Genomic DNA, 12,087 nt, shown 5'->3' on the forward strand with positions numbered 1-12,087 from the left:
GACCCACCGTGATGTGCATATTAGGCTAATGGTACGTCCCAATGTATCGACCCACCATGATGTGTAGGGCGACTTGTTGGATATTTGGGCCCACCTTATGTTTGACTCTACATAAGTCTCTGCTTGGGAGTAATGTTGGTTGAATATCCACATTGATGGGCAATGACGGTTAGATGTCCTCATTGTAACCTTTCCTTAGACCTTGTTAGGCCCATTCTCTTCATGGGCTAACCCAAATAAGTGGGCCCCATTCGCCATAGACAGATGGCTCCGTGCTATCAGATTGATATAACCACGGCCGAGAGCCGATCTTTACATTATTGATGATTGGTTGTCTATCTATGGACCCCACCTTGTTTATATATGCTGGTTGTCGGTGCCGATTATCGATGCTGATTGTCAATGCTGATTGTAGATGTTGATTATCGGTACCGATTATTGAGGCCGAATATCGAGGTTGATTGTTGTGGCCCAATGAGATGTATATGCGGCTCGTATTTGAGGACCGTTGTGATGTGCATTTAGGCCGTGTTTAAGGCCTAATATGATGTATATGAGGCCTATGCGATGAGGCCCATTGGGATGCATTTGAGGGCCAGGCTATGGAGCCCATTATGATGTATATTAGGCCTATGAGAAAGGCCCATTGTGATGTATTCATGGCCCATGATGCATGGCCCATTAGATGTATTCGAGACCCATGTGTAGGGCCCACATGTCGTGTATTTGAGGCCCATGAGCAGGGCCCGCCTATTGTTTATATGTGGCCCTTGAGTAAGACCCATTGTGTTGTATATCAAGCCTTTGTGTGAGGCCGTGGGCCCATTATATATTTGGCTCTATGTGGGTCATTCCTTGAGGCCAATGTTGGTTAAATGTCCACATTGTCGAGGTCGATTGTTGATGTCGGTTGTTGATACAGATTATGAGTATGTGACAGCTTAGCATCATGATACATACCCATACGCATCATCTGTATGTTTGTTATGAGATGTGGTTGATCATTGCATATGTTGTTGAGCATGCTATTATGAGACTCCGTAATAGGTGGAGGTTATCTCTCATGAGCACATGGTATGTGCAGGATTGATGCATGACTAGATCGTATGACTCATGCATCTCGCATTATGATTATTGTACGCCTTAGCGACACCAGGGCCATAGCCTCCACAGGCATATCGTGGATGGCCAAATGGGACACCGTAAATGTTTGGTTCTAGCATATGGGCGTCATATATGTCCCTGGGTGAAAATTCCTAAACCTCCGTGGCCAAGAGACGCCCCAACGTCGAGACTGAGTGGATACATGAGCGCCCGAGTACCGAATACCAGGAGGCCGTGTCTCCCACTATATCGTGGTCGGTTGGGAGGGGGTGTGGCCTTACCTGCCCGAGGGTAGGGAGAAATACTAGGCTGAGTTTGACCAGCTCATAAATGGGTACGCTATCGATGTGCCGGATAGGTATTGACAGACTATTGGCTAGGCGGATAGTGAGGTTTCTTACTATAACGCCCTGAAATTCGGGGGTCGAGCATAACTCAGCTCCCGAGTTCCAATACATCACTTATGCAACATATGTAATGATGGATGTATGTTGTTTGTATGAGTGCATAAAACATGGATTAGATTAAGCCAAACTGCAAACAAAATCCAAGTATAAGTGAAAAACGCAAGCGAAAGACTTAAAGAAATATATGTGTACATGTGTAAGTCCCTGTGGTATGTATGCTCTGCCAGGTCATAATACAAGTGTTTATCTTCAAAATACAAGTATCAAAATGAAATTCATCTATTCCCAAAAGAAAATCCAGAATTGTCGTCGATCAGGACATGGCTCACATGAACCCGCCTGAGAACTGCATAATAGAAAACGCGTCCTCATCATCCTCGAACTCCTGCTCTGCCTCAGGGGTTGCGTCATCATCTTCATCTAAGACAAGTCTAGTTAGTGTTGAAACACCGTCCCAGAGTGTGGGAGTGAGTGATCAACTCAGTGGAACTATACAGTAAAAGTTAACATGATATCAAATCAATCAAGCAGTAATGATAAGGTAATATAATTAAACACGTCTAAAGTACTCTTGTTAATCCAAGGATGTATGTATAAATGATGCATGCCCTCGCCTGCACTCCCTCAGCGTCTTCATCTTACGGTACGTATGACAACCTCCCGCAGTGCCAACAACTCCTACGCACATGCGGTGCATGAACATGATTACCAAGTTGTTATTAGTCCTTTTCATACAGCAAGATTGGGAAGCTAAGGTACCTTCCTCATATCAATTTCCACATAGTGATCCATTCTAGGGTCGTCAGTCCTAGGCAATCTCACACGATCATATGGTTCTAGGTCGCTGCAAAGGGCTCCTCACCAATCAATGCACGCTTATCATACCTTAGTTACTACTCTAAGGCTCATCGCCTTACTGCAGTATTAAGGTATGCTCGAGGTCACTACAAGGGCTCGTTACCAATCAATGTAGGCCGACAGAGCGAATATAGTGTCCTATACCACCATATCGGCTCATGAGTCTAGGGTGCTCACTGGTCACTACGGGGAGGCTCGTCACCCCAGCGTAGGCCGACAGCTCGACCACGGTGTCCCATACCACCATGTCCGGCTCATGAGTCTTAGCGGATCAAGGTACAATGGTTAACGGGATTTCATCGGTAAGTTTGGTACCCTAGATTCAAGCAATAGTGTCCATACATGGTTAACATACGTCGGGACAATCGGGTTACTTGATGAACTCGACTAGCACGAGTGCACGTTGAGTTGAACGACATAGAGTGCGCAAACACTCCGTGTGGCCAAACCACTGCCAACAACCCTAATACTACTCGGGTTCGTCAAACACGTCCCTCGTGGCGAAAGCAACCTCGGCCACGAGCTCAAAGTCTGTTACCGATTTCCTGGACTATTCCATAGTCCCAAACATATTCCACTACAACAGATATTCATATCAACACTTAGAACAGTAATGGAACAACAATTCAAATCATACAGTATGTGAGCATTTGAAGAATATCAACTTAACATGGATTTCAACATAAGTAGTGCTTGAACTTAAAGAACAAAGAATGTAAATTGAATATAAGAAATCATACACACCAATAGGAGAGTTGATAATCTCTTCTTAACGCCCGCAAATAGGATAATATATTACACATTAGATCATTTAGACATTTCTACAAACACTTAGACTATATATTCCAACATATATGACGTATGTTGGTGAGAACACACATTTAGACAATTCCTTTTGCTAAGGAGTTGACACACATACAACTAGCACAAGTATATGACAATTAATCATGGAAAACACATGTTCGTATTTCGTATGTATACGGTACTTTCTACATACACATAGAATAAACAAATCTCAACATAACTCATATATATCAGGAACGCAATATAAACATCGCATTTGGCATGTAAAATTACACCCACAATAATAATAAATCATTATCTGACATTGAAAGCTTTGAAAACCATAACCTATAAGAATATAGTCCGCACCTTAAACCAAAAAGAACACACAGAACTGATTCAGACGATAAGTCTTTGTCAACTGCGACTAGATAACCTAAGGCAAGAATAGAAATGAGCTACATCAACACATAGACTATTCTAAGCTATAAAATAGATTAAGGTTAGATTAACTTACCCAAGGATGAACTTAGAATCGCCGGAATAACGATTCAGAAGTGATAGTTTAAGGATGCAGGGAAACAAGAAAGAATCCCAAATGATTCACCAACTTCTCTCTCACTTACTCTCTCTTTTCCTCTCTCTCTCTTAGCTAGGGTTTAGGAAATTCGTATGGCATAGAGAGTGAGGGTTTTAAGGTCTATATATAGGCCTAACATTTGAAAATAGCCCTAGGGCCAAGGTATACTTAGGTTATAACCAAAATAGGCTTCTCTCGATCCAACGGAGTACTTCCGGTGGTCCTTCTTCCACGTGCGGTCGGACTTCAGCTCACTGACCATGGATCTAGGTCAGACTGAGTTTTCGTAGCGATCGGATTTACATATTAGCCGTGGCGGACCAATCTCAATTCAACGGTCACCGAAACTCGATCACGTCTACAAGCACTATGACATGCCTAGGCCACCTTCCCTTATTCGAGGGTGAAATTGGGTCAGAATCCAATGATCAAATTGCTTAAAATCATCGCGCAAGCGACACGACTCAGATTTTATAAATCATACTTAATTTCTCACCGTTCTCACACTCTTTACTCCGGACTCAAATAAATCGACCCAGGACATCATCTGGACTTAATTTTTAAGGTGATGGTCAAGCCCAACAAGGTGACCATAACTGTCTAAGATCATCGCTATCGGACTTTTGACGCGCTGTCCAGGTCCGATACAAAGCTTCCAAAAATTTTTGAGAGCAACTGGATTTAACGTTGAATCCCAGATTTCAGAGTAACATAGCGCTAACGATTCTATAGGTTTTGAGTCATGCAGATCAAATTTAAAGTGATTGAAGCTAATTTCACAAGCAATCAAGCTTAGCGCTAATTAACCCACAATTAACTTCTCAAGAATTAGAGGTAGAACTCGGGTCTTTGCACGAAATTTTTCGGGTCATTACACTTACGCTCACTTGGACTGTGCGGCTGGGAGAGAGACAGTGCCATTTGGAGTGTACTAAACCCCGGTGATGATCCCAGAGATGAACTGTACTGATATGTGAATTTAGTGAGCAGGAGTTGCATACTCATTCATGCATTCATTCATTCACTATCCACTCGGGTTGGTGGTGCGCAACTATTTGTTACGTGTGCCTTCGTAATGGCCAGGATTTCGGTTGGGGCGCGCGACTAACCTGAGATCAGGAGTTTACCACATTGAGTCTGACTATCCAAATTTAGGTATGGGACTGGTTTGGATAGAAGTCCCTTGTGATGGACCTCATAGCTTGCGATACTACGTACTATCATCCTAACTTCATACTTCAGTATGGTCATTCTATTCGCATCGCATATTGCATAACATCGGCGGCATACGACATTTTAGTTATTGTGTCTCTGCATTTCTATGGCATAGGTACGGCTGTCGCTATTTGTATTACTCATCAGGAATGTATGTTGTATTGCATCTGATATTTGGCTATCTATGATTCTTCATTTGCATAGTTGTTCTACATTGCATATTCTGACATTGATTGGCTCATGGACTTGTTTGTATTTTCGCTTACTCTATTATCGTATGATTTATAATCTTATCAATATTCTGTTTACTAAGATAATTCATGCTCTTGTCAGTATTTCTGCTTATTTCGACATTATACAAATTATGGGTTACCAGTACTTTCGATATTGTCTGATTTATGGCATTGCATCCTCGGCATCTAATATTTGGCTCGCTTTGACTCCTCATTTGCATAGTTGATTTGTATTGTGTACCTTGATAATGTAGGATCCATGGACTTGTCAGTACTTCCGCTTAATCTGATTACTCTGATATTGAATACTTGGCACTTACCTTGTGCACACACTTACACCACCCTCTAAGCTTTCTATAAGCTTATGCATGATAGATGCGTGCAGGTGATGCTAGGTTGCAACAATGTTGAGCTTGGAGCGTGCAGCGGTCTTCCGGTGCTTAATTTTCAATTTATGTATTTCCCTTTCAGCATTGTACTCAAATGATTATATTAGTGGATATGTGATGATGATGTTGCCTTTGTGAATTGGGTAACCTTGTGGTTATGTTTATTACGAGTTAAATGTACAAAAAAAACCCTCTTTGTAGGACCACAGGATCGGAATCTGACGTATGGACGTTAGGAGCCGAGAATGGGGTACTACGGAGGCATCAGCACCGGATTCGACAATCGGGATTCCTGTGAATCCGATTTCCGGGTTTAGGGCGTGACATTGATACTGACCCATCATGATGTATGTGATTATAATCATGCTTACTATACTTCATGATACATGCCCATGCGCATCATTCACATGCTTATTATGAGGAGTGATTGAGCATAGCATGAGCCATTAGGCTGATTATTTATGGGACTCCTTGAGAGACGGAGTTACCCCATGTGAGCCCGTGGTACGCGCAGGTTTAATGCATGATTGGATGGTATGACTCATACATCTCGCATTTTGTGATATGACCACTGTACGCCCTACTGACATTAGGGTCGTAGTCTCCACAAGTATGTTGTGGATGACTAGATGGGATACCAAAAATGTTTAGTTCTAATATACGGGCTCGATAGATATCCCTGGGTGAAAATCCCTAAACCCTCAAGGCCAGGGGACGCCTTAACATCTAGACTGAGTGGAGCGCATGAGGGCCGTATACCAGTAGGCCATGTCTCCTACTATGTCATGGTCGATTGGGAGGGGGTGTGGCCTTACCCACCCGGGAGAGTAGGCAATGTTAGGCTGAGTCTAACCAGCTCGTAAATGGGTCTGTTAACAATGAGCCGGGTCGATATTGGTAGGAGGATAGTGAGGTCTCTTCCATTTATCCAGTTGTACGCTTGATGAGGTGGCAGGTGGTGTAGAGTGTAGTAGACCCCAGTGATGATCCTAGAGAAGTACGGTACTGATATGTGGACTTACTAAGTAGTAGTTGCATACTCATCATTTTACTCATTCGTCCATTCATTCACTATCCACTCGGGCTGGTGGTGTGTAATTAATTTATTATGTGTACCCTCGTAATGGCCATGATTTCGGTTGGGTACGCGACTAACCTGAGATCAGGAGTTTTCCACATTATGTCCAGCTATCCAAATCAGGTATGGGCCAGTTTAGATAGAGTCCCTTGTGCATCCCGACTTCACGCTCTAGCTTAGTCATTTCATTCACACCACATATTGCATTGCATCCTCAGCACATAGCCTTTAGTTTACTATGCTTCTGTATTGTATATCCTAAAAAAAGGTTGATGGTATTATGGACTCGCCAGGATCTGCATATTTCATTACATCCGCGGCATATGGCATTTGGGTTGCCATGTTTTTACATTTATATGGCCTAGATAAGGCTGATGGTAATCGTGGTTTGTCAGGAATTGTCTATTGCATTGCATCCTCAACATCTGATATTTGGCTCTCCATGACTCCGCATTTGCATAGCCGATCTACATTGCATATTCTAATATTGTATGACTTATGGATTTGCCAGTATTTTCGCTTACTCTGATATTTGTGTGCTTGACACTTATCTTGCGCACACACTTACACCACCATCTAAACTTTCTATAAGCTTATGCATAACTATTGCGTGCAGGTAACGCTAGGTCGCAGCAGCATTGAGGCAAAAGCTTGTAGCAGATCACTTTGGAGATTTTGTTATTTATGTATTTCCCTTTCAGCATTGTACTCAAATGTTTATATTAGTGGATATGTGGTGTTGATGTTGTCATTTGTGACTTAGTTATGCTTGTGGTTATGCTCATTTACAAAAAATTCACACAAAAAATCCTCCTTGTAGGATCCCAGGATCGGAACTTGGCGTATGGGCGCTAGGAGCCGAGAATGGGGTATTACGGAGGCTGTTGGCACCAAATTTGGTGATCGGGAATTCTGTGAGCCCATTTTCTGAGTTTAGGGTGTGACAATTCCTCTCATGCATCTCCAAAAATGCTAACAAGAGGGACCTGCTTGTGCATTTCTGAAACCTTTGCTCGAGGGCCTGTTTGGAATGGTGAAATCCTGAATGTTTTGGGGATTTTTTTATTTGAAAGGATTTGGATCCAGATAAAATCAGTTGGTCATTTGGTTTGGTTTCTTCAAAACATCTCAAGCCTAAGTACAAACATGAAACATGTTTATGGTGCCATTCCAATTGGTTCCCTTCTATCCTCTGCTTAGAAATTAAACTGGTTATATTTTCTATCATATTCCCAAGGGATTAACAAAACCACACATGCAGACTTCTTATTATTATAAGATTATAACAGAAATTGTCAATCATATTACTTAGACTATTATGTTCCTGTCTATTCCATCTGGTTAAATTCTCAGATCTAGGAATGACAACTGATCTCCTAGGACCCACTTTTAGAAGCATTTTAACGCATAAAAGAAACAGGTGTGTGCCATATGGGTAGTTATAGGCAATCAGTCATTTCTCTTCCAGGGATTGCAGGAAATTAGTAAGCGTGGCACGTTCCCAAGCCCATTATAGATGGGCATGGACTGGACTCACCCTGTTTGGATGATCCTGCTATCCAAACAATATCCATTATGGCCATCATCTTTCTTTCATGTGTTTATTTGGTGAGTGGCTCGATCTCCCATTTTGACTGTTTCGACTGCCATCAATTGCATGTAACATATTACTGCATGTGATGATCCATCATATTCTCATATGGTACCATCTGGTGAAAAGAGGGCCACTTCTTTGTAGTTCACATGGCATTTGAATAGTGTTTGTGTGCGGGCACGTTAATGAAAATTTTAGACCATCATTGGGTGGGTCTGGATGATTTTATTTGGAGATCTGACTTTCTTCATATTTCAATGCAGTATTTTTCATAATCGGCAAGGTCTGGGATACAGGCACATACACGATGGGGAATGCTTGATGAGTAGCTCGATTCCTGCACATGCATCTCTTTATCGCTTGGAGGTGAGTGCCAACAAAGTCCTTTTCCACAAATGAGATTTTTTGAATGTGCTACATTAGAGTCGTACATTCCTTTCACTTCTGTACGGAGGAATCACAATTGGACCTTTTGGGTTGCTAAACTGGTTTTGCTAACTATGTTGGGTTACATAATGGATGGACTGCCTGTAAAATCATCTTGATGAATTTGATTGTCTTCATATTCAAATGTAGTATAAGGGGCAAGGTCTTGATAGTTCTATTTGGAGGATTTTGCTATGTGATTCATCCAAAGTGGGGCCTATCTGATGAATAGTCCAGATCATTGGCAAAGTGTTCATTCTATGAAATATGATATTACTTTTAATATGGGATGTGTGGTTGCTTTCTTTTTCTTTTCTTTTTTTTTCTTTATTATTATTATTATTATTATTATTATTTAAGAAAAAGTTGTCTCCGCTTATATATTCCCTGGATTACCTATGGTCTAACTGAAGTTATGGAACTTGATAGAGTGGAATGGCAAAACTGAATTCATGTAGCCGACCACAATTAGTTTGGGATAAGGTTTAGATGAGGATGGCAATCAATTCCCTGGATTTTATCCCCATTAGGAGAGTGGAAAAATAGAATTTTAGTCTTCTCGCAATTTCCCCATAAAACCTCATGCATCAACTAAACAAAATTTAATAATTCCTTAATATTGCACCAATTCAAACATTTCTAGAAACATGAAAAAACAGGGAATAAATTACCCAACAACCGATATGCCCTAATTTGGTGCAAGTCAGATGGTTAGGTTGGGTTGAGGGTCAACCCAAGCCCAACTCAACCCGAGACCCAATCCGAGCTTGGACTGGGCTTGGATTGGGTTGGCGTTGGTCAGGTTTGTTGGGTTAAGAATGAGTGGTTCAATGATCTGAACTGTCTACATCATAGATTCTACCTAGGTCCATGTTTAAGAAATTTACACTAGCGGATGATTGTGACTATTACTATTTGTAGATGATTTCAAAGCAATGAAAAACATGATTTTCAATGGCTCACATTCAATTCTGAAAATTCAAATTCTAAGATCATCATTTCGACTTGGTACAAATCATTTAATCATCTCATAATGTGGTCCTAGTGGACGCAAAGCACCCCTACTAAAAATAAAACCTTAGGGCCTATTTGATTGCTAGGGAATTTTATTCCTTGGTGCTCATCTTTCTTGGGAAACCCGTAATAAGTTAAATATTTCTTGTGGTGGTTGGTTGATTCCTGGAGAAAATCTGAAATGTGTTTGGATAACTTTGGGGAAATTTTGAAAAAGTATTTTTTTAAGACGTTTATTTTATAAGTGGCAAACATGTGTAATTAAAACAACTATTAAATCATCAAGTGGGGCACATGATTCATGGATTGTCCTAAATTCTGGACCGTATAATGGCTGATAATTATATTGAAGATATTGGCAGCAACCCATGGTTCCACATTGCATGTACGCATACATCTTCACTCACCTTTTATCATTCACCGTGCTTTCAAATTGCAGGATGATTTGCAGGCTTTCTAGTCAATAGCATCTCCACCTACAAAGCCAATGAGAGTTGCATGTGTGAGGCTTTCTGGAAGGGGGGATGATTGTGATGGATTTGAGAAGCTCGCTTAATTGTTTTTACTTGTTTGCTTTGGCGAGTGTATCTGCATATAAACCTGGGTAAGCTCTGCCTCTCTAGATCCTTTTATGCCAAGAGATCTAAAAGGTGTAGCTCAGCTAATGGAAAGCTCAAATATTACATACATGTCACATGTCACAATGTGACATGTACCGCATGTGGGTGTTTATGGTTCCCTCATGCATGTGTAATTAGCAAACCTATGTAAAAAATACTGTTGAATAGTTACAAATAATACCAAAAACAAGTTTAAAAAAAAGGTATCCTCCCAATAGCCATGTCGATGTGTTTGTACTCAACAACTTTTTAAAATATGGAATGCATAATAACCACTGCATTGTCAACTTTCAATACTGAAGCATTACCCCTTTCATTTTGCATGACCCACTGTCTTCTGGTGCAGGTTCTCATGCCAATCATGCAATGGGAAGCAACTGCTTTTGGACCACCTATACTTGCTCTTATACTTGTTGTTTCTTTGGCTTTGTTCCCCATCATCTTAATTCCTTCAGGACCCTCCATGTGGCTTGCAGGGATGATTTTCGGATATGGTCTCGGGTTTTTGATCATCACGATTGGGACTACTGTTGGCATGACATTGCCTCGGCATATTGTTTCTTGACCGCATTCATGTAAGGCAACTTGGTTTTTCAGCTATAGATTAATAGTCTAAATGGTGATTGCCATTTGTTGCTGACTTCCCTTCTCTTTTTCTTTTTGCATTGAAATGCATAGAATTGGTTGAAGAGATGGCCTGAAAAAGCTGATGTACTTAAGATGGCTAGGCAGGGGAGCTGGTTCTATCAATTCCGGGTGGTTGCGCTCTTCAGGGTGTTGCCATTTCCATATGCAATTTTTAACTATGCTGTAGTGGTAACTGATATGAAATTTGGTCCATATGTATGTCCGTTGATTGCCGGAATGGTACCCGAATCTTTCATCTACATATACAGGTTAGTAGTCTCTAAATTTCATATTATATGGTTTTCTTATTTGTAAAGCTGGAGTGGGCCATTCCTTCGTTTTGTCCAGGTTGTATGACAGGCATCCAAAATAATTTCTTGATTCCTCAAGTGTATGCACGTAGCTGTTTCATTGAGACTGCTTTCTCTTTTTCATTTCTGGTATTGGATGCAGTGGGTGGTTAATAAGGACATTGGCAGATGTGAAATACGGAAAGCATCACATGACCATGGTGGAGATAGTCACCAATGTCATCTCTTCTATCAATGCTATTGTTACCATAGTTGCCTTCACTGTCTATGCTAAGAGAAGTCTAAACAATCTGAGAAGCATCAGAGCAAATGAGGTTCATTTCCTAATGTTGATGAATGCAAGGAGGTTCAAGCAATGAGTCAATTTACCGGCATCCTTGCTATTCTCTGTTGCATTTGTTGCTCTGTACAATTACTTGTCTTTTAATTGCTCTAAATGACGATTCTACATGGAATGGTATCTTGATTGAATACAAGCCAATATCCAATTATGTTTAAATCTGTGTTTATATTTCTCAGTTCTATGTATGCAACTTGGGAAAATTGTGTAGACATAAGTGTTGGGTGTTACATATTGATTGAAGTGTCTGAGCCCAATTTTCAATGGCCATTATATATACCAAAATACAAGGGCCACAAATGATTTCAATATTTTAAAGAAGTTGCTTTTGAACAAGAAATGGATTCCTGAGTCGAGAGAGCGTCTTTGTGTGTTGGAATGATTTTTTGCATCTGTAATGCTTCTTAGCTTCTTCAGGATAGCTTTTTACCCATAAAAAAATGAAGGAACATAAAATTACAGATTTGCAAATATAGTTGTGCTTTTGGTATAAAAGGCATTGTATTGG

The 12,087-nt window shown here is 40.8% G+C and overlaps 1 pseudogene; it reads left to right on the forward strand.

Moving 5' to 3' along the window:
* The window catches only part of LOC131218096 (uncharacterized), a 66,199-nt pseudogene extending 54,601 nt beyond the window's left edge, over nt 1-11,598 (forward strand).
* The last annotated feature ends 489 nt before the right edge of the window (nt 11,599-12,087 follow it).

This window comes from Magnolia sinica, chromosome 11 (assembly GCF_029962835.1).
Source record: "Magnolia sinica isolate HGM2019 chromosome 11, MsV1, whole genome shotgun sequence".
Taxonomy (NCBI): Eukaryota; Viridiplantae; Streptophyta; class Magnoliopsida; order Magnoliales; family Magnoliaceae; genus Magnolia; species Magnolia sinica.